Source organism: Sapajus apella, unplaced genomic scaffold (assembly GCF_009761245.1).
Source record: "Sapajus apella isolate SASKATOON/1434 unplaced genomic scaffold, GSC_monkey_1.0 scaffold35, whole genome shotgun sequence".
NCBI classification, from domain to species: Eukaryota; Metazoa; Chordata; class Mammalia; order Primates; family Cebidae; genus Sapajus; species Sapajus apella.
Genome location: NW_022436975.1, coordinates 10643773 through 10663984, shown reverse-complemented (window position 1 = coordinate 10663984; position 20212 = coordinate 10643773). Strand labels below are relative to the sequence as shown.

At 37.3% G+C, this 20212-nt stretch overlaps 1 protein-coding gene across 2 annotated transcripts in view; it reads left to right on the top strand.

The window, feature by feature from the left end:
- Positions 1–20212, top strand: part of TOX (thymocyte selection associated high mobility group box) — a 306725-nt gene that overhangs the window by 18348 nt on the left and 268165 nt on the right. The window lies entirely within an intron of this gene.

Sequence of the window (20212 nt, the reverse complement as noted above, 5' to 3'; positions counted from 1 at the left end):
TTCTTGTTAAACAGGCATGTGTAAATAATGGATATTTGCTCTTAGTGACAAGAGTATGTTGTTTCTTCTAAAAACTCATTTTAGGCATATAAAAATAAGCATTTTAGATTTTGCCTTTATCCAAATCAAGGTAATTTCCTCGTATTTAACACATTTCGGAGTTTCATCTGAAACGGCAGTCTAGGAGAATGAATGCTACATGACTGCAGTTTACGTACATTTATTCTCAAGGTCCCATTAAAATGAAAAATTAGTGACTAAGAGATGTAGATTCCTTGTATCTGATCCCATATCCCAATTTTCTAGGGGTTTTGGAACATGTGCCATAGGGTAGTTATGGAGAAGGCTTCCAGGCCCATGATATTTGTGATATTGGTTAACTTATTCATTAAATATTTTCTGAATGGTTACTTCGTGCCAGGAAGTGTGCCAAAATGGTGAGGATAGAAAAAGAAAAAAAAAAATCTGTGCACTTACAGAGGTAATAACCTTAGATATGGTACATATACCCTATTAACAGATGATGAGCCAACTGAGAATTAAATGGACAACTTTAATATTTGACCTAAATACTATTACTGTTGAGCTCTGAGTACCCCGCTGTTCACTCGTGCATGTATCTTCTCTGCTGCTTTTCCTCTCCTTTAGTGCAGATGATATGGCTGAGAGTAGAACCAGCATTCCTTGTCCTGTCTCCAGTCTCGCTGTGACAGCAACTGAGAGCCTGTGGGAGGCAGTCACTTGGTAACTTAAGCCAATAGTGATTGTTTATGAAGTAGCCAAAGGAATGAATTTTTAAAAATTGAAATTCTAATCTTGCAAATATTTAAATCTTTGGAAATTTGAACTAGGTATCATTCAAAAATAAACAATGGGGTTCATTTGCAACTCTTTTTTTTTAAATGCCTTAATGGGCTGAAATCATTTGTTTAATATTACTCAATACCATTTTTTATGTATGAAGTGTTCATAAGTTCAGGATACTTTTAGAATAGTCATATAATCAGTGTTCATTTTGTTCAGGTTCATCATAATGGGTTTCAAAAGGTAAACATTATTGTGCATTTTAAAATTGTTTTTCTGACAAATTCTACTTATTCTGGGAAACAGTCATTGCAGAAATGGCTTACAAAATAATTCTGTGAATCTCATATTTTCTTACCATCTCATTTCTTCTCCTAATATGGTATGGAACCAGACTGCAATTATACTTTCACAATTACTTTATTATATGGGCTGAAATATACTCCTGAAGCTCTTATTACCTTTTCCATACGCCATTTACACAGGCCTGCTGATGGCTGTCAGCAGTGCTTCCTTGGGACAATCAGCCATTCTTAGCGGGTTGTGTTTAAATTCAGAACACCACAAATAGAAAGCACCTCTCTCTCCTTGCTGATGAATTTTTAATGTTCAAGCATTTATAATAATTCAAAGGACTTTGTTGTAACAGCTTGCGGAATTAGGCCGTGTGTTTTAGAATGTTGGATATTTATTTGTGATCTTTGTCAAAGAGAAAAAAAAATGAAAAGAGCACAATATTAATAGTGTGTTTGTGTCGGTAGCAACCCGAGAATTATGATGTTGCCCAGTGTAGAGCTCCTTTTCTCTGAAAGAGGTTAAGATTTTCTACTTCAGATAATTCACTCAGAAGCTCTTCTTTTCTCCATAATTGCATTTTATGGGAAAAAAAGATGCAACTCTACTCCATGTCTTTAAATGGAAAATGGAATGCCTTATATTCAAATATGGAATACATTTACATTTAATGACAAAATCAAGAACCTTTCTTTTACATTACAAAGAGAAATATTCTTTTAAAATAGCCAGTTCTTAGGGTCTTTGAGAGTCTTCCAAAAAGAGATTTGGTTGACTTTGAGAGCCATATGGTACAGTCAGGCAGTCTCTTTAATACATTTTTTCTTTATCATTTTGTTTCACTCCCAAACTGTAGTTACCTTGCAACAACTTACATATTTGCCCATCTCTTATAAAGTAATGGCATTTGAAATATAAATAATAAGACATCGTTAAAATATAATCACCTTATGTGTTTCCTGCTGTCAAATGCCAATATCAAGTGATTGCTTCTTTTTTGAAATATTAGAGAGATTTGAGCCAAGCGCTAGTACCCTATAGGTCCTGTACTCCTACAAGTCTATAATGTCAAATGTTCAGAAATTTCCAGATAATTGATTGCATACCTCATTTCTTTTCTCACAGTGCTTAAATATATCAGTGTATTTTTTGAAAAAACATAATTATTAATTTATTTGGTATTAAGCCATTTAGTGTCTGTCTTTCAGGTAATCTCTTACTTTGCTGATGATTAATGATAGCAATGAAAGCAATTCATGAAATGGTCCTGTTTATAACTTGGTGTGGTAGAAAGAAGATGGAGATGGAATCTCAGGCCCTGGATATTAATTATAGAACTAACCAAATGATGTGGGGCAAGTTACTTAATTCTCATCTTTCTCTTCTCTAAAAAGAGGGACTTGATCACCTCTAAGATTTGTTCCAGCCCAAGAAGTCAGAGAAATCCATTGTCTTGTTAAATAGTAAACTCTACAATATCAAGAGGTTCTGAGACTAAAAGCAAGCAGAGTGTCATCTCTATTAGAGACACCAAATTCAAAAGCTAATGCTGTTGTCATTTATTACATATCAAGAGGAAAGGCACCATGGCATCTGTCATAACGACTAAAAAACAGAGCAAGGTAGGTTTCCAAAGAGTGAAATTTAATTGAGACTAGACATCGAACATGGTTGTAGCTAGTTCCATCATAACATGTTAGCAGAAAACTTCACTCTTTTTAATTCACATAGGAACCATTTTTGGCTAAAGGGCAACTGGAGCATATTAAAGGCAGCAAAAGATAAAGCATTTCTCCAGTGTTTCCCTGTACTCACAGGGCAAGTCATGGATCATAAGTCAGAGAAAGAATTTGGGAATCAGAAGCCAAGGAGGTTGGTGCAGAAGAACAGGTCTCGGAGAGCTGGGAAGAATGCAGGGATTTAGCAAGTCCTGAAGGAGCAAGCCAAACAGTTGTATCCAGGCATCTTGATTAAAGCAGTTTCCTGTCCCATTCGCAGATATATCATCATTATTAGGATTCTTTCACAGCTATAACAAATCCTAGCCTTTCTGATTCAGGCAATTTGAAAGGTCCTATTTTAAGTGGAGAGTGTGCAGGCTTTCAAAAATGGACCTGCCTTCTGTCAGCCAGCTCCATCTTTCACACATATAATACCAGTAGGATTCAAGGAGGCAGAGTTACTGACTTCCAAAAGTTTTTGGTTTGGGAAAAAAAAAAGTTTATGCTTGAAAAATAAAAAATGCAGAGAGGATAGCATGAAAGACAAAATATATTCTTAGTGCTAGATGGTCAGTTGTTCTTAACCTTCTTGGTTCACACATAGAAGTGAATATTCTAAAATTTCTGATACTGTACTTAAAAGGAAATAATAGGTCAATGCTTTAAAAACAAAGTTTCAGAAAAGTGAAAAAGGAGTCCTCCACAGCTCTCTTACTGTTCTGGTGTTCACTCTCTGTCCTGTTGAACCTGGCTGCTGGTGCTCCGGTGGGTACCTGTAAGGCCAACTTTCTGGATGTTCCTGGTGCTCCGGTGGGTACCTGTAAGGCCACCTTTCTGGATGTTCCTGTAGCTGCCGCTTTTCTTTGACTCTAGCCCCTTGTCACTCTTGGATTTTTTTTTTTTTTTTTGCAACAAGATCATGTTTGTGCTGGCTGTTCTAAATGATGGATTTCCCTCAGTGATCCCACGACCAATAGGGCCGTAAGTAATTTATCTCATTTAAGGCAAAGACAAATGTTATGCTTTGATCAAAATATAGGGACCCACCATGAAAAATTGAAAAACAAAAATACGCTTTGACACACTAGTTGACAACCATCTGTTTAAGTAGTGCCAGAGATAACCTTTATGCTTATAAGATGCATGAAAACAAGGTATTAAAATCATATGTTCATAAAACATAATGTTTACATATCATAAAACTCTTAAATTATCTTTAATTCCTGAAGAAACCATGGAGACTTTCTATACCATCCTGTACAACTATCAGTCAAGGCCATGGCAGAAATCACTTGAGTGTTAGCTATTGAGTTATTTGAATTATACAGATGGATGTTTCCACCAACTCTGGCGTAGAATGTGTCACAGGTGAGAAAGGATCCTAGGTGTGAAGGAAATGGAGGCATCATGGAAAACTTTATGTGGGTTTTATTTCTTTTCTGTGCCTCAGTTTCCCATCTGCAAAGTAAAAATAATGACAGTATTTTATTGGTAGAATTTATAAGGAGGATTAAATGATAAAAATTGTGTAAAATACTACCTATACTTCCTGGATAAGAAGCGTTCAGCAAACATTAGCTGCTGTTGCTGCTGCTGAAAACCTCACTCTGGTGATGTAAGCCCTGCCAGAGAAACTCATGCTGTCTGTAAACTCCAACACTTCTGAAACTCCTTAACTTGTGTTCCTTGGAGTTTCTCAGACAGATATGGAAGCTGGTGGCATTTTTGTAAGCTCACAACAGCTCAGTCACAAACTTGTTAAGGTTGTCATCTTGGACCTCTGGTCAGAACCTTCCCAGGGATGGTGTCACTTCAGGGATATCTGACCTGAAGGTGCTAGTAGACTACATCCTGATCATGTGCTCCCCCACATGGGGCTATGGGTGCCTCCAATCACCTATGAGTTCCAAAACAAAAGCAGAGCATTGTTTATAGTTGGCTCCAGTAAAATATGCATCTCACTTGGGATTGACCTCCATCCTGTTTCCAGCAATGCACTTAGATTAATTTATCACATTAATAAGCTACACCCTGTTCTTTCCGACTCTATGACCAAAATGTGTGACCTACATACACAAATCTAGAGGCATCTTCGGTTGAGATGTCGGATAAAGAAGTCTCAACCCAAGATGCCTCTAGATTTGTGTATGTAGGTCACACCATTTGGTCATGGAGTTGGAAAGAACAGGAGATTTTTCACAGAAATAGATGATGTGAGGATGCCAACAACACTCTTTACCTGGTTCTTAACTGTGCTTCCCCCACACTTGCTCCTGGACGTGTTCACAAATCTACAGGAGGCCTAGGTGAGTCTCTCCTGTGAAACTCTGTGCCTCTAGTGATCTTTTTCATCTTCTCTAAAACTGCCAGAAATGATATTATGATCATTATCTGTTAGGCAGGAGCCAAATTATCTTTGTTGTGGATTTCTGGGTCGAGTTTTAGTCTTTTAACTAAATTATAAACTCATAATTTGTGTGTGTGTCACCAAGTTTTAAGAATTACTTTTAAGATACTACAGAACAATCTGGATTTTATTAAATACAATTTCATTACCATGTATCCCATAAAAGGGGAGAGGAATTCATTTCCAGTTTGGAGGTATGCACCGTCTATATTGGTTACCATTTTTAGCACTGGTTTGAGGTTAGTGAAAAGTAAATTGCCACAGTGCAAAGCAGTTAAGATGGGTTACTGATTCTCTGCATAATAAGGATTCAGCAAAAGCTCTTTAAATGGCCACTAGTATTATTAGGAGTGTTAATGGGTGTTAGAAAATTAAACTAATTAAAGTCATTTTTGAAGCAATGTTAGTCTGTTTCATCAGGTGATAATAAAAGTGTAAAAGAGACATTATCATTCCATTTATATTTTTATTAGTGATTTGATAAGGAGCAATTACCCTTTAATTGGTATTACCCCTTGTAGTTTTCAGGGCATTTGCACATATAGTTGAAATGAATAACAGCACTGTTGGGGAGAGGTGGGGAGTTGGACACTTGGATCTCCATTTTACAGCTAAGGAAACTGAAGTTCAGAAGGCTTACGTGAATTATTTAAATTTTGTGGTGAGTAAATGACAGAATGGGGATGTGCTAAATGAAAGAGCTGATTCAAATACATCTCCACACATCTATTCTACACCCCATCAGTTCTGCTGAATTCTGGAAACCATTACAGTGCTAGCATGCCTATCTAAACACTTAAGTCATTGGTTCAGTGAGAGCTTCACAGAAATGCAAACCTCTTTCACCTTATTTTTAAAGAATGTGAAAGAATCTGCATCTTTTTAAAATTATTTTTTATATCTTCTGGGTGCGGTGGCTCATGCTTCCAACCTTTTGGGAGGTTGAGTCAGGTGTATCACTTGAGGTCAGGAGTTCGAGACCAACCTGGCCAACATGGTAAAACCCTGTGTTTACAAAAATACAAAAAATTTAGTTGGGCATGGTGGTGCACGCCTGTAATCCCAGCTACTTGGGAGGCTGAGACAGGAGAATTGCTTGAACCCAGGAGGTGGAATTTGAAGTGAGCCGAGATTGTGCCACTACACTCCAGCCTGGGTGACATAGGGAGACTTCATCTCAAAATTATATATATATATAATTGTATATATATACATACATTTATATATATATTTTTACATACATTTATATATATATATATATTTTAAAATATTTATCTTTCAGAGTATTCTTGAGAAAAAGAATGCACATAAAGTCAACCCTGACAAGAAAGCTTCCTGAGACGAATGTTAGAAGTCTTATTCATAAATTGTTTTAATGTGTTAGAATATGGGCAGAATGTATCTCTGAAATTTCTATGGAAAAAAACAAAACAAAACTCTTTTAGAGCAAATATTACCTCTATGTACATAGTTGCAAGGTCAAGTTAGATCCTAAAACAAGTGACCTCAATCACTTAATTCAACAAAAATTAACAAAATCATGAAAGATACAAATATGATCATAGTCTTTGTCCCCAATGCTTAGAACATAATAGGGTGTATAAGATATTTGTAAATGATGATATAAGATAGTGAATGCAAATGATAGTGAACTTTGAATAACAGCATTCAATACTGTTCTTCATTTTTGTATCATTATTTTTGGATCCAGTGTAGCAATGGCTTTCTGTGCCACTACCAAATGTAGTGACATCAGTAAGACCAAAAGGCTATTTGAGTGTCCTCTCTTTAGAAACTAAGATAAAAGTTGACTAAAATATGTGTTTCTCTTAGAGCTTAAATGTAAACCTCCTTGGGGGATTAGATAACTTTAAAGAACACTACTCATTCTTCAGAAATGTCAAACCTGTTAACAGTACGTTCCACAGGTTTACTTCCAAACTCTGGACTGCTTCAGACGTCCTTCTGCACTATGTCTCAGGACAATTAATGCTTTACATTTTAAAAATATTTTAATTACGAAGTCTTTCAAACCCTATTATCATCATTACTTATAATTGTAATATAATAATTAAATATAATAATGAAAACCCCAAATATTATTGTAAATCTTTCAAACCCAGTAATTATGGAATAGCTTTAGGCGCACACCACCACGCCTGGCTAATTTTTGTATTTTAAGTGGAGACTTGGTTTTACCGTGTTGGCTAGGCTGGTCTCAAACTCCTGACCTCAGGTGATCTGCCTGGCTCAGCTTCCCAGACTGCTGGGACTACATATATGAGTCATTGCACCGGATCCACTTTATGCTAAATTAATACTGTAATTATATAATATTCATACCAATTTTTACATTTATTATATTTTCACTTGTACAGGGATAAAATAAATATTCAAAACATTCCTACTCTCCCCTCTAGTCCCACTTCTAGTAATAACATCCACTAATAGGTTAGTGTGTATCTTTCCATTTTTTTACTGTTTTTATTTAAGCACAAATATTTGTTATTAAAGATACTGATAATATATAATGAATATTACAAAATCTGTGAAACATAATTTTTAACTAAATTCGAATCATGTTCTGTCATATTCTTTTTATTTTATTATAATTTTCAGTAAATAATAATTGAAAGTCCTTAGTTTGCTGGCTTACATTAATACAGCTATCACTCTTGATATTGATGTTGTAAGAATATATTTGTCTTATTTAGTGTGACAAACTGGCAGGTAAATGCAAATGATGTGACATTTTCTATAGGAAACTGTTATTGTCACTTACCAACATGCCAGTAAAAGTTGATCAAGTCTGTAATTGAGTCCCCCGGGTCATTTTTTAAAGGCTGGATTATTAGGGGAAAAAATTAGGATTTCTGGCTCAATGACCAAGTTATCAAATAACTCTAGTATTTCATTGAGGCCATATATGTAGAAGCAAGAATGTATTTTCAAGCTAACAGGTTCTAGTTGCAGGTGAATCCAAACAGAAAAACTTACACTTTGCAGGAGAAAGAAGGGACTTCAGGTACATTTTCTACACAGGTATTCCCCCATTGTGAACTTGTAACAATAGCTGTAAATATTTATTTTACCAGGCTTAAGGGAAATATTTGTTGAAGTAACAACATTCATAGGACTTGATTCAAGAGCTTTTCCAGTACTCAGCAGCTAGGCCATGTCAGAGAAAGCACATAACAAAGTACATTAATAATCATTACGTGGATGTTCACTGAGCACCTTCCACCACCTGTGCTTGGCTTTACTGGGAATTAAAATAAGAACAAGACACCGTTTGCTTGAGGACTTCACAGTTCTGTAGATGCATTCACCTTTATTATTTCTTAGCGGCTGTTAGGAAAGTGGATGCTGTTATGGAGAGACGAAACTTGGGCATGACAAAGAACTCACAACCAGTAAATGCCCCTGGAGAAAATGCTCATACATCTTGTGACATTTTCTTGCTGAGTTCAGATATAGCCTCAGATTCCACTTCTGGACAGTGCTCACTTACTTCTTGGCATTGGGATCCCACTTGCCGCCTGTTTGCCAGTCCTGTCCAATGCTCTTTCCACTACAGCAAACTGCTCTAAAGAAAACAGTAGTTTATGTCAGGGTGGCAAATGTTTATTGGGCACTTACTCCATTCTAGGCATGGGGAGGTAAAGGTGATTAGGATATAGGTACTGTCCAGAAACAGAGACACACAAATATGTCATTGTAATATGTCATGGAAGAAGCTAGGATGGAACAACGTACAGAAAGCACAAATGGAGGCTCTAACCTGGCCTGGATCTCAAAGAAGACTTCCTGGAAGAGAGGATGGTGGAAATGGAAGAATCAGTAAGAATTAGCCAGGACAAAGGTGGGAAATGTTTCCCAGCAGAAGAGAACAGCACAGAATGGGAGTGAAGGGTGGGGCTAGACTCTTTCCTCATGAGCTATGTTAAAGACCTTGGCATTTTTTTGCTGATGCTTGTATCTTACAAGCATTTAAAGGTTTTATTGCAGATGTGAGGTATCAGATATAGATTTTAGAGAGATTACTCTGGCTTCAGTACAGTGAATGGATTTATGAGGACAGGATGGAAACCAGGAATGCCAAGTAGGAATCTATCAGACTGATAATTTTCCAACTTTTTTATTGCAGCAAGAGCTTTTTATTTATTTTATTTTATTTTATGTATATATTTTTAAGACAGAGTCTTGCTCTGTTGCCCAAGCTGGAGTACAGTGGCGGGATCTCGGCTCACTGCAACCTCCGCCTCCCAGATTCAAGGGATTCTTCTGCTTCAGCCCTCCGAGTAGCTGGGATTACAGGTGCCTGCCGCCACACTTGGCCAATTTTTTTATTTTTAGTAGAGATAGGATTTCACCATGTTGATCAGGCTGGTCTGGAATTCCTGACCTCAGGTAATCCACACACCTCTGCCTTTCAACATGCTGGGATTGCAGGCGTGAACCACTGTGCCCAGTCGCAGAAGCTTTTTATTGAAAACAAATCTTACACTGAAATTTAATAAATATGGGTGATAGCTGGGTGTGGTGGCTGACGCCTGTAATCCCAGCACTTTGGGAGGCCGAGGCGGGTGGATCACGAGGTCAAGAGATCCAGACCATCCTGTCAACATGGTGAAACCCCGTCTCTACTAAAAATACAAAAAAAAAAAAAAAAATTAGCTGGGCATGGTGGCGCGTGCCTGTAATCCCAGCTACTCAGGAGGCTGAGGCAGGAGAATTGCCTGAACCCAGGAGGCGAAGGTTGCGGTGAGCCGTGATCGCGCCATTGCACTCCAGCCTGGGTAACAAGAGTGAAACTCCGTCTCAAAATAAATTAATAAATAAATAAATAAATAAATATGGGTGATAGAAAAAGAGGAGTCCTAAAGCTTCTTAGAATAAGTTTGAGTACCGGGCACAGTAGCTCACGCCTGTAATCCTAGCACTTTGGGAGGCCGAGGTGGGTGGATCACCTGAGGTCAGGAGTTCAAGACCTGCATGGCCAACATGGAGAAACCCCATCAAAAAAAAAAGAAGAAGAAAGAAGAAGAAGTTTGAAAAGCACTGATCCAGGTGAAGGTGACCGGAGAATGGAGTGACAGCACTGACCTAGCATGGTGAAATCAGTGGGAAGATTTGAGATGTAGGTAGGAGGGAAAATCAGATGTGGATGCTTGGTTGGATGCTAGTCACTAAAAAAGAAAGTCATTTATAACATGATAAAAATATTTATTGATGCAATGTCACCATACCAGGCACTGATGGAGGCCCTGAGCTGAGGACTCTGTGTGTTATTTAATTCTTATAATAACCTTATGAGAGATGTGCTGTTATGAAACCCATTCTGCAGATGAGGAAACAGTTTTGTGCTTAGGAAGTTAAGAACAAAACTGAGCTAAGACTAACAACTAGATCTCTCTGTCTGTATTGTTCAAGAAGAGCATATTGGGAATAAAAGGAAAAGAATCATGAGATAACCCAAGTTTTAAGGGGTGAATAGAGGAAGAGACCCCTGGAAAGAAGGAACAGTCAGAACCAGGATAGAGTGATGTGTCACGGAAGCCATGAGAATGGAGAGTTCCAAGGAGTGTCTCATAAAGAGTTCTGGAGAGTGTCATCTCAACAGTGACTGTTATAAGAGAAAGACTAAAACATAGCAATAGAATTTGTCACTATGGATATCACTGGCAACTTGGTGAAGGTGGTTTGAATAGAGTGCTGAGGCTGGGAGGTTAGACAGCGGCAGACAGAGGAATGAGGAGGAATTGAGGCTTTGAGGCTGTCAGTTTGGAGGACTCTTTCACTGCACTTACCTAAGAAGGGAAGGGAAGAGAGAGAGCAATAGTTGAGGGAGTTGCATCAAACTCTTACAGAGCCTGAAGGGTTATTTCTGGATAGGAGAGGCTTGGGTATATTTATATGTGAGGGGACATCGCTGCTGGAGAAGCAGCACGTGAGAAAACCTGCTAGAGTCCGAGCTGGTGGAGAGGGCACGGGGACCCACTGAAGCTGGGGAGGGACTGCCTTCGGTAGAATAAAGGACACCTATGCCTTGCAGCTGGCGGGTAGCAAGTAAGGACACATGCGGAAGGTGGTTGATTTGTATGATGGGCCTTGAGGAAGCTCCTCTAGTCCATGTCCCTGGTTACTTAGTGAACTGAAAGGTGGGATCCTATGCCTGAAGTGATGAGATGGGGCTGGCTATGATGAGTAAAGAGACGAGTGAAGATCTGGAACAGGTGCTGTAAGGTGAGGGGAAAGGAGCTAACCAAAAGCAAGAATAAGGATTTGTGAGCAGCACTGAGGACCCAGCTGAGAGCAGTGACTCTGAATACTTGGATTCCTTCTCTGAGGAGCTCGTGGCCTTAGGAAAGTTACATCAAACTCTTCCCAGCATCCTGGACTCCTTTTCCTGTGGGAGTTGATTTTGCTCTAACAATATCAGGTGCTAGTAAACAGGTGGCATTCTCTGGTTTGTCTTTTCCTTCTACATTTAATTAGAAATACATGAAGGATACATGAAACACACCATGTCCACCTCTTGACATTAGATGCTTGGTCATATCCTGCATTGGAAACATGATGAGTTCTGTGAAAGGGCTCTTAGATTTAAGCCAAGTTTAAAGAATCACAGGGCAACTAGTATGCAAATAATTTAATTCAGTTACCTACAGCAGGATTTTCCACACTACGTGCTAAAAAATGTATGTCTTGTGAAATTTTTAATACATGTTCCTTGAGAAAAGTTTTCCTAGGTCAAATAAAACATCACTGCATTCGTTACTCTCCTCTTAGAAACTCATTACATATTAGTTTTAAAAGCCTCTGAGAAGCCCTTCAATATCATCACTTCTTTAACTTTGTGTAATCCAGTAGAATACAGTTGGGAAACAAGTGTTTTTGTATCTTGCCATAGTGCACTGAAAGCATCTGGCCACATCAGTGGCCAGCGTTCTGAGTATGATGAGGCCTTCAGTCTGACAGGCCATCACTGGAGAACGCTGGCCATCAAGCCTTAAATTCCAAGCAGGGATGGCAATGTTAGCATCCCAGACTTCTGGCTTTGGCTGGGCATGGTGGCTCACACCTGTAATCCCAGCACTTTGAGAGGCTCAGACAAGAGGTCACTTGAGCTTGGGAATTTGAGATCCGTCTGGGCAACATAATAAACTATCATCTCTACAAATTAAAAAATTAGCCGGATATGGCGGTACATGCCTGTGGTCCCAGCTACTGGGGAGGCTGAAGAGGAGGATGACTTGAGCCCAGGAGATTGAGGCTGCAGTGAGTGGTGATTACACTACTGCCGTCTAACCTGGGTGACAGAGCAAGACCTTGTCTCAAAAAAAATAAAACAAAACTTATGGCTCAATGGTTTGGATTAAGTCAGCCTGGTGTTGCTTCCCTGAGGCTCTTCTATGCTACCAAGGAGTGAATGGAATCCCGTGGTTGTCACTTAACCTGAGAAGTCACTTCCAACAGGCGCCGCTGTCAAGTAATGTAGTGGCTGTATGAGGGACTTGTAGGAACTTTTAACTCAATATACCTTCCAGATTACTGAAGAGCTGAAAGAGGTCACTTTGATGGTCTCACAACCCACTGAGCTAGAGACATGACCCCTAAAGTGAGAAAATACATAACAGGAGTGACTTAAAGAAAATTCAGTTACCTACAGCAGGATTTCCCACATATTTATAAAAAATATACATGTTTTATAAAACATACATATTTTTAGCACATAGTGTGGGAAATACATGTTTTATAAAACATACATGTTTTATAAAACATACATGCGTGTTTTATACCTGTAAACACAGCTGTGTACTAAAAGTGTTTTGTACATCATAAGCACATGTGCTGTGCCCTAAACACATACGCCAAGTCTACCAGCAGCATGAAGCTCTCTTAGCGTGCCTTTCACAAAGTGATTTCAGAGGGCTAACGTGTATGCTGACATAGTTTACTTTCTATTTAGGTTTGTTTACGTATTACATTTCACGAATCGTTAATAATATGAAGATCAGTATTCTTTTCAGTGAATAGAAGGCCATTCATGTGATCTATAACTTGTGGCTAATAAGTACCTGCTAAGAGATGTGTGAGTCATGTCATTGTGCAAGGATACCCAAATGTCATCAGTTTGTTTTGATTTGCAAGCAGTGATGCATTGTCTGTGAATGCTCCAGTTTTTCTTACACCACAGCCACCTCATTTGCCAAATATGGGAATGATCCTTTGTTCATGTTAATTGAAAATGACATCCTTATTCATCATATGCAATTTTTTTAGTCATTAAAATTCTGTCCAAAGCCTATCCAACTAAGGGGAACGGCTGACTAATACCCGGGCTTGTTAATCTATTGTTATCAGCCTTCTGATTTATCCTCCTGACATGAACAGAAACAGGGACTATGATGTCTGAACTTTGCCTTGGAATCTGTACCCAAAATGTAACACTGGAGCAGTTATACTCGTGATCTAGAAACATATATTTGACCTAAGTTATCCAGAAAATGTCAAGTGTTTTTCATTTCACTTGGAGGTTCAAAAACGTACGTCTGATTATATTCCCATTGGAAATATAAATTCCTATGGTAAACTTTCCTTTACATTGTTACCTATCCCTTCATAAGTATACAAAGTATAATAGTGCAATTGATTGAGATAGTGAGCCGAAATGAACTTTTGAAAGAAAAAAAAAAAAAAACCTTTAAAAATAAGCCTGAGTCTAAATTACACTGCTAATCATCACCCGAATTAAGATATAGCCATAGGTTGTATCTGCTTAATGTCTTATTCTTTCTTCGTGACCTTCTGAAAAGTAGTAAAAAACAATGGCATCAAAATAATTTATATTAGCTGCCAAAAAATGTGTTTTTTTAATAATAAAGGTTTCCATCCCTTTGATTAAATTTATGTTTATATTTGACACTTTCTTGAGGTGCATAAATTCGCGTGACAGTGAAAGTCCACACACTCACAGGACCCAGGGCCAGGTTGAGTTGAATTTGGACACATGACATAAATAAAAGTGGTTTTATGTTTCACCTTCATCTGGTAGGTGAGCACTCCACCTTTTCTTGTGAAACATAATCGGTTGTGACATGGCAAAATTAGATCCTGGCTATTTATTATCTTCTGAAATCAAACCCCATAACTGGGAAGGCATGTGGTAGGTCTGCTGGGGCAGCTTGCATGCAGAGAAGAGGTGGCGGGGGGGCTTTCCAGTTTTATAAGCTCAAGGTGATTTTCTCCAACATCTTGAGCATTTTAATTAATTACCCTGAAAGATTGAGTAAATTATTATTTGAATACTTTATGGCATTACATGTTAACATTTCAAGGACAAAGTGTTGTACTTTTCTTTTCAACAATGCTTCATGTGTCAGAATATATCTTTGAAATTTATGTAGTTTGCTGCGGAGTAAAGGGGAGACAGACCTGGAGCCCTGTGAATTATTAGGAGACACCAGAGTCAAATGTGATCTATTCCACAATAAAAGGAATATTTATCGGTATCTGATTTCAAGTGAGGTATTAACAAAATTAACAGTGAAATTTATTAGCTGTATTTTTTTCCAAACATGTGAAACAAAATTGGCTTTGTTTGATGAAGTTTGTCTGATTTTTTTTTTTTTTAACCTTTGGCAAAGCTGAAAGGCTAAGCAAATGCCTTTAAATCAGAAGACAAAATTCATGAAAACGGTTTTGGTCATGGCAGCTTCTCCCTGGGTGCCATGTTTCACAAAGTATATTGTAAGATATGTGCTCGACTGTTTATGCTTTTAGAAAAATGGTGTCTCAGCTTAGATATAGAAATCTTTAAAAATATATATTTCATTTTCAAAGCATTCTTCAACTGCAGAAAGCCTGGCTTGCTGAGTTTGACAAAGTCTGTTTAAATGTAGAAAGGGCATAATATGTCATAGGCTGTTTAGTTGATCTTTGTAACCAATAACAAGCTTCTCTCTGCAGATATAATCTTTCTTTCTCCATAAGGGCACTGAACCTTTTACTAACTTCATCCTACCATCAGTAGATTAGATTAAATCCCCATTTACTGCATCATATTAATATTTTCAATGGCGCACTAATCCAAGAAATAAATGTGTCAGTTTCTATGGCTACATTGTAATGGGCATAGCCATCAGAGAGTGCCTTAAGGCCACATAAAAGACTTAATGTACAGATTGAATAGAAGCACATTATTTATTACGAAGCTATCAAGCCAAGAAATTTAGCAATCTCATTTTTTAGATTTGCTCATTTGACCTGGGCCAATTTGCCTGACTGATAATATTGAATATTTAGTATCACAATGTTTTTGCAGTTTTAAGGATAAAGTGTTTCAGACTAATTTGATTCAGAGCAGTTTGTTGAACTGAATGATTTTATGTCCCTGGAATCTTTATTAACTTCTTTTTTAGTCTTAGTGACTTAAAATTTAAGTGGAACTAAGGAATAGGCTACCTTATATACTGATGATGGGACTCTATTTAGCAAAAACAATGACAGAGAGAAATGGAAGCAAACCTATTCCACCTGATTCTGTCTTCTGGGCATGGGCTGCTGGGGAGAGGGTAAAAACTGGTTTGGAGTGTGGCAGTGGAATAATGTGCCCCTCACATCTCTTCACACCCCAAGAGTCAAATAAGGTTTAATACTCTACGGGCTTTAGGCTGGGCATTGTGGCTCATGCCTGTAATCCCAGTACTTTGGGAGGCTGAGGTGGATGGATCACTTGAGGTTGGGAGTTCAAGACCAGGCCAACCAATATGGAGAAACCCCATCTCTACTAAAAATATAAAATTAGCTGGACATGGTGGCACACACCTGTAATCCCGGCTACTTGGGAGACTGAAGCAAAAGAATTGCTTGAACCTGGGAGGCGGATGTTGCAGTGAGCCAAATTGCACCATTGTACTCCATCTCTTTAAGAACAAAATTCCTTCTCCAAGGGAAAAAAAAAAGGAAGAAAAAGGAAAAAAATACTCTATGGGCTTTGGTGGAATGGTTTGATTGACCCTGAAATTTGTAATCGGAGAACCAACGTTTGTAAAGAAGTAAACTTTCCTTTTGTTCAGGAGGAAGAAAAATTTGTAAAGAAAAATGGATCTCATTATCTTTCCCCTCAGCCTCATCCCCATCCTTTCCTTTGGACAATAATAAGAAAAATGTTAGGATCATTTGGTTAAATAAGATTCACTCTATCAACACAAAGCCTGCTGTCTTCCTTCAGTATATTTGCATTTGAACCAAAAATAAAATTGACAATTTCGATTTCAGGCTGGGTGCAGTGGCTCATACCTGTAATCTGAGAACATTGGGAGGCCAAGGCAGGAGGATGATTTGAGCCCAGGAGTTTGAGACCAGCCTGGGCAACAGATGGAGATGCTGTCTCTACAAAAAAATCAATAAATTAGCCAAGTGTGGTGGTGACATGCCTGTGGTCCCCGCTACTTGAGAGGCTGAGGCAGGAGGATCACTTGAGCCTGGGAGGTTGAGGCTGCAATGAGCTGTGCTTGTGCCACTGCATTCCATCCTGGGTAACAGAGCAATATTTTATCTTTTAAAAAAAATTATGATTTTAGTTTGGTGGTTTGGCATCATATAATTTTTTACAAGTTTGATTGGATTACTTTTCTTAAGAGTTAATGTAGATGAACTAATTTAGAAGTTGAATTCAGCCTTTAGTTGCTGGTAGCTAAAAATTGTGGCATTGGAATATGTCACTGATTATTCTTCATTCATTGACCTGCACATGAAAGTGAAAGGGATTGCTTTTCTTAAAGTTTGGTAGTAAAGTTCCTCTCAGATCAATGGCTGTTTTGGTCAGTGCTATACTGTAATATCTAGAGGACACTGAAAATTTTTAGGCAGACATGCAGGGGCCCATTTCTATCTACTTTTTATATTTCTTTGTCTAGTTTATTCTCTCATTATTTGGGATGATTTAACATTTAAGCAGATGTAGGATCTGGAGTTACCACTACAGAATATCCGTTGATATATCCATTTCATTTATACTTGGCATTACACTTGGAAAATTGTATTTTAGTTTGGGATTTGGGTAGAGAATGTTTAAAATTTGTGGGTATTTTCCTGTATTCTAGAAATCTGTTGAAAGACAAAATTATTTTTTCCAATATTCCTTTACACTTCCTAAAAGAGCTACTAATAACTGTGTAAACTGCACCATTGCCAACAGCTGACATTTCTAGAATTTCACATGTCAGTAAAACAGTGTAAAACACTGTAAGGAGCAGTGAGAAGACAGGAGAGAATTAGCAGAGCATTTTAGTGGCTTTAAAGGGCCCTCTCAATCTATTGAAGTCTTAAACTTTATGTTCTGGAAAATTCTATTTCTAGTAAGCAAAAATAACCCTGATGACAAAATTTCATCAGCCTTAATGCTAATGAGAAGCAAAAGATATTAATAGTACGTAGCTTAAAGTTGACAATGGATAGAAAGTTATTACCTATGAATTGTTAATTGTTTAAAATAACATGATGCATGCATGGATTGGTGTATTTTTATTTTACCAGAGAGAGTGATCTGTCTCTCACTTTAATATAGACTTTTGTGGCTATTTTCCAGTACAATATTAATTCCCTTATTTTTCTATAAAGTAAATAAAGGATCTTTGTCTTTAAAGAGTCATTTGTTGTTATCTTTTTCTTTGTCTCTTTAGCATTTGGTTTATACTTTGATAATAAAGATGTAATATTTTAAGGCCCCCTTTCATAATTCAAGTGCAAAATACCTGAAAGCCTTATTTTAAAATAAGTCTATATTTTTTATAAACCCAGTGAATAGAATAAGTATTTTAGTAAGAACGTTCTGTGGTGTGGTCACACAAAAAGTTATTTAAGCCTGTGGGTAAAGAAATTTAATGTTTCCTCTCATAACATTTCTTTATAACCTAATCCATTGAAAGGATTATATGCAATGTGATACCTAAAACATTGAGTCTATATAGCATTGTAATAAAAATGAACAATCGTAGAGCAACAAGTATCTTTTGCCCTAACAGTATTTTTAGCTTAAAAAATGTGAGGGTTTTTTTTATTCTGTCACTGAGGCTTGTTCCTGAATTTAGGAAGAATAAATGCAAATATTCTTCCAGCAAGAAACGTGAAAGAAAATTTCTACAGCATTCTAGCCTCTTGGTTCCTAAAAGAGTGAGTTATCGTTTCTCTCTCCCATGGTCATTAATAATGACAGACGCACATGGTGCAGAGTTCACCTACATTATTGTCAGTAGCAGGGCTGGCAAGAGAATATTTATTACAGAAGGAGGAGGGACACAGAGACATGATGTTGAAACAGAAGACAAGTGCAGAGTTCAATTGTTTTTTTTCTGTTAAAATAAAATATAATCATTCTCCAAGCTTTCTCAATAGCATTTATTTCAAACCACTCTTATTATAAATATATTTCATCTCCATAAACACTGCTCGTAGTGTTGATTTTTAAATTGAAATGACGAGGCACTCATTTTTATTTTATTTTTCCAATAAATCTGTCTAATAACCAAATAGATTTAAATAACTCTTAAAATATTATTTCAATTGTTGATAGGAGGACTTTTTGATTGTTAAGATCTTTTCCCATCTTAATGTACAGAGCTAAAGGTATTTAAAATGGATTCAGCTAGCATTTGAATTGTGATTTGAAATTTTGCTTAAATATTATTATAATCAATAGGTTCCAAGATAAAGAATTTACAAAGTGCATTTGTGCAGCCTCTCCTGAACTCTTTCCCTCCACTTCTTTTTCCTTTTTCCTCTGCCTTTCCTCCCTTTCTAATTTTAGCCTATTAAGACAACTCTACTTGGGATTCCTTTCCTGGATTAGTCTGTTGATTGTCCCTTGTGGTACAAAGGAAAGCCTGTATTTGGAGTTGGGTTTTCTGTGCCTACTCACACTCCCTCACAACAGAAATCCAGACACAGCCCCTTCAGTGGGAGTACCTGACTGGTGGTGAATCCTTTTTTTTAAAAAAAAAAAAAAAACAGTGATGAAGGTATTGGGGTAGGGAGAAATGAAATTGGATAAATATGTGGTTCTTCTCTGATTTCCAATTAAAGGAAAGGATGACGGACATAGCTTTCCTGTCCCATTAATTTATAGAGAAATTACACAGATTCACAAGGGTAGAGGTACCCAAATGAGGATGTATTAAAAGAAAACTTAAAAGCCATTTTATCACTTGGCTGATAAAAATCATACAACTTCTCAACAGTATTCTTCAGAAAGATTATAGTTGTAATAAAGATACAGTCTAGGGCACAGCACATGCTGGATCCCTCATAAATATTAGCTTCCTTTTCCCTTAAAGCAAAGTCCACATCTTTATCTTCCTATCCTTTCACCAACTAGCATTATGCCTACATCTAGAAGGCATTTAATAAGTATGATTTTGATGTATGTATGTGGAGAAGTAAAGGACATACGGGCATTGATTACTTAAAATTCATGTCCATAAATATATGTTAAGATAGTTTCTAGCTGCCTAGTCATACTATTTGCAAGCCAACTACTAGTTTTGGCCTAAGTGAATTTCACAGTGCAATTTGATACAAGGAATCCACCCATCTCATGGCCTTAAGGCCAAGGCCTCATGGAAAATTTGGCTTTCAGTGGCCAGACTGACCCATTTAAGAGTGATGCTTTCAACTCCCCAATTCTCCGTGGAAGATTTTCTTTAAAAGCAGACTTTAAGGCATTAGTGTTTCTCTAATTTGAAAAAGAAATGAAATATAAGCCTTTCCCAATTAAAACTAAGTCAGAAAAATAAAGAGTATTAGGAAATAAAATTGAACTACAGTACAAAAATCACTACTTATGGATCTCCTCAAATGGCATTAACGAGAGCAAGGCAAGATCAACACAACTAAAATGACGCCTCTGTTTCAAAAAGTTATTCTCAGATAGAACGAAATAAATCACTGCTTTAGTTGACAAATATTCGACTACATTTTTTAT